Raw genomic sequence first — 4,349 nt, forward strand, 5'->3', positions numbered from 1 at the left:
TGTGTGATAACGTGGAAAGGGCCTATGGATTTCAGCGAGGAGAGGGAGGTGAGCAGCATCGCTTAGCTGGCGAGCGCTGCTCTAGAGAAGGTACGAGGAGAGAGGGAATTTCAGAAGGTCACCCGTGAACGGGACAGCGAGGTTTAAAGACGGACTTGCTCATCCCGTCCACGCGAAGGGGAAATCGAGAAATGAGGATTGAGACTCCGTGCTGGGGGAAAGGCGAAACCCACAGCCCGGCCTCCCACACTCAGTTACGGCCTCTGAATTGATGAAAGGGAAATTCGGGCCACAATTTTATCGGTTTAAAATGTCTCAGGAAACAGAAGACGCCTGAGGGTGTGACTGTCAGGAGCCTGATCACCGCTGGTGACGTCAGTTTACCTCTGATTAGTTGAAGGGACAGATGGGGCATGCACTAGACAGAGCTGCGGATATAGCTTCTGGCACTCTGGGTTCGCACGGAACGAAAGTTAACTAGGTTTCCAGGACCCGCACCCACCAACGGGCCCGGCCGGTGTCAGAATGGCCCGTGGCTCTCTGAGACTGAGTCGTCCTCGGGCCCCTGATGCCGTTCGGATTGCGTTAGACCCCGCTGCTGTTCCCGATCGCTCCTCCTGCCTCCCCAGAGACAGGATGCGCTCTATGTCCGCAGCCGTCGGACTTGGCCGTAAGACTGCCTTTGGCGTGGGAGCTAGACTGGTGAAGGCCACGTCCAGCTGGACACCTGAAGACCCCTCCAAGGCCGTGCGGTTTCCTTGCCTCTGCCATAAGAGTGCAGTGTGATTTCCAAGGTCACACACAGCAGTTATGTTCACCGTGTTGACACGCCCATGAGCAAGAAGCACGTGTCTGTGACTGTAAGTCAGGGAAATGTGGGGGACCTTCGAGTCTGCAGTGCCACAGTGAAAGCCAACTAATATAAGTGCCACACACTTCATTTCTTCAGCTTTGTTCTCGGGAACAAAATCTGAAAAAGGAGTCGTCACCTCATTTGTTACAGAGCTGGCGTTGCAGACATCTGAGACTCTGCACGAGCCACAGATTTGTTTGATTTTTAATCTCAAAAGAAGAAGTTGGGGTGTGCACACCCTCCCCTGCCCTCGTCCAGGTCCCAGGCACTCGGGATAACCCTGCTGTGCCCACGGTTTGGGGGGCGGGTCTGGGAAAAGCCACGCCCCCTTCCAGCTCTCCAAATCCTCCCAGACACCTGCTACCGACCCTCTTCCTCAGGAATTGAAACGACGCCTTTGACAAACATAAGCCAGACACCGAGTTATATGCACCAGACGTCCAATTAAACACCTTGATTGTCACTGGTGAACACCTGACAGCCTATCTCTCGGGGATTCTGGGGATCAGGGGGTTAAAACGAGGGCTGTGTGTAGCGGAGATGCAGCGTCGGCAGGTGCGGGCTGTCCGAAGCCACGTCCAATGATTACAGTTCGGAAAGGGGCTTGGAGGAGTCACACCCCAGTGGAGAAACGACATTCGATGACCAGGTGGTCAAGGTCAACACCGGCAGCGACAGCACGTGTCCTTGGCGCGCCACCTCGTGCTCATTCTGCCCCAAACCAGGAGTCCCCGTCCCACCCTCGGGAAAAGCACAGGGGGCCACGGAGAGAGGAACATTTTACACAACGCCCGGCAGGTCCCCCGAAAACTGCGAAGGTCACCAAACACCCTGAAACCGTCACGGCCAAGAGCAGCCTACGGGAGGCGACCGCGCCCTGCAGCGTGGTGGCCTCGGTGGGATCGTCGGACCGAGAAGAGACATCTGGGGGACAGCGAGGAAGTCTCGGCGAAGTGTTGGCGTCGCCTCGCTGCTTGTGACAAGGGCCCCCAGTCGTTTACCCTGTGGATAGGAGGGGAAAGGGGGCTGGGGGGTGTGGGAGGGGTCTGTCCGCTCTTCGCGTTTCGTCTTTAAACCTAAAGCAAAGAGATCGTCACCATCCCTTCCCACCCTCAGTGAGTGAAGGCAGGCACACAGCAAGGGGGGTGCTCCCGGAACGCCCTGCGTGGAGGGCGCCTCCTTTCACCCCGCCGTCAGGAGGACGGCTCCCGATGCTGGGGGAGTGGCAGGTGGGGGAGACGAGCCCCGCCCCGCCCGGCCCGGCCCGGCCCGGCCCGCCGCCTCGTGCACAAGCGAACCGCGCATCCACTGTTGTCCGAACTCGGCGCAGGTCCCCCGACGAGGGGCTCGGGGTGCAGAGTCTCCGCGTGCTGGCCTGACGCCTGACGCCTGACGCCTGACGCCTGACGCGGGCCCCCCGGTCAGCCCCGGCCCTGCCCCGCCCGCGAGGGGCTCGGGGAGTGGGCGGCAGGACGGTGACTCGGAGGGAGACCCCGGCTCGGCGCCATGGCCGGATGCCTCGGGCCTCCCGGCGCTGCGCATGGTCACCGCAGTGACCCGGCCGGGGATGCAGGGTGCAAGCAGCACGCGTCTGCCAGGCCAGGGGCCTTGGGGACCAGCTCCTCTCCAGAGCAACGGCTTGGAGCACCGCAGCCCCGATCCCGTCGCCGCCCACGGTGCTGCCTGGGCCTCGGGCGAGTCCCGCGCACTGTGCCCGCGGCGCTGCGCCGGCGGCTCGGAAGCTAAGGGGTGGGCAGCAGCGCAGGCTCCCAGAAGGGCCTGGGGTCCCCCAACAGGGCCTGGGTCCCCCTGGAAGGGCCTCGGTACCCCCAGAAGGGCGTCAGTCCCCCAGAAGGGCCTGGGGCCCCCGGAAGGGCTTTCTTCATCTGATCCTCCTGAAATTCCATCCGCAGGGGACTCGAACCAACCTTTCTGTAAGCACGCCTGTCCCACATCCCACATCATTTTTTAAATTCTTTGAAAGCATGATTTCGTTTTAACTTAAAAAAATGTTTCGGTTACAGTTGATGTTCAGTACGGTGTTAGTTCCGGGCGCCCTGCTTAGTGCTTAGACATGTGCATAACTCACAAAGTGATCAAACGAGTCTCCGTCAAACTAAAAGCTTTCGCGTAGCAGAGGAAGCCATCCACCTGCCCAGCCAGAGAAGGCGGCTGCCCATGAAACAGCCGACAAGGGGTTAATGATCAGAACAGGTAAGGCGTTCATACAACTCGACACCAGAAAGACAAACAATCCAGCTCAAAAGTGGGCCGAGGTCCCGAACAAATGTCTCCCTGTCACTTTCCACAGACTGCCGACGCGGACCCTGAGACTCTCTCTGAGCAGGGCCTACATTTCCGACCTTGGTTCTCCTTCTTTTCCCTTCGCCCCTCAGTCAAGGTTCCCTCGTCACCCCGACAGACCTTAAAATCCCAGGCATTAAACGACAGGAACTACCCGTGCATTCTAAATCAAGTTCGTGAAATGCCAGGGCTTAAAAATGTTTATTCTGTCCCTAAACTGGAGTCCCCATGGCCCGTGCCAAGCTATCCTATCCCACGGTTCCATGTCCTTCTGGCAGGAGAGACTTATTTGTGGGAAGTCACTTTCACGACGGTCACTTTGGTGACACCTGCAACACCCGCGAGCTCAGAGGAGCAGGGGCGGAAGCTGCAGGCAGACTGGCCGCTTAGCGTGCAGGAGACAGGGGACCCGGGCTGGGCGGGGCAGAGTGTACCTGACACACCAGGCTTCTAGACCAGAGGGACACCGACTGCCGTCCACCATGGGGTGCTGCTCAGGCTTGGTTCTCACGGAAATGGGCTCACGGCTGCGGAACCCCAGTCTCAAAGGTTAATTTTTATCCCTTCTTCAAACGGAAGTGTATATTCGGTAAAGGCACAAATCTTAAATATACAGCTTAATGAGGTTTCACCCGAGTGTGCGATCAGCCACCCAAACCAATTACAGAGATTTCCGACGCCTTGAAAAATTACCTCTGTGTCTGCCACTCGCCCTCTTGGGCTAAACGTTATTCCGAAGTCTGTCACTGTAGATGTGGTTTGAATGTTTTTGAGCTTCCCATATGTGAAATCGTACAGCGCGAGGTCCTTTTTCTTCACCTTTATCTTAATCCTTGTGATTACGTGTGTTTTCATTTTCCGGTGCTGTGTAGTACTCCACTGTGTAAATACGTCGCGATTTAGTACCATGTGTCATGGCTCACACGCATTAAGATTGTTTTCCATTTGGGGCCATTACGAATTCAATTGCTATATTGTCTTCAATGTCTTGTGATGGACATAAACAATCGTTTCTCTTACTGAGGATGGATTTGTTGTCATGGGGTGCCTGCATATTAAGTTATTCTAGATACAGCTGACCATTTTCTCAAAGTGTTTGTACCGCTTTTTACTCCCACTTGCAATACGTAAGAGCTCATTTTCCCCCCAATTGGCATTGCCTTCTGATTTTAGCCGTTTGGACGGGCATGTG

This window comes from Pteropus vampyrus, unplaced genomic scaffold, assembly GCF_000151845.1.
Source record: "Pteropus vampyrus isolate Shadow unplaced genomic scaffold, Pvam_2.0 Scaffold622, whole genome shotgun sequence".
NCBI classification, from domain to species: domain Eukaryota; kingdom Metazoa; phylum Chordata; class Mammalia; order Chiroptera; family Pteropodidae; genus Pteropus; species Pteropus vampyrus.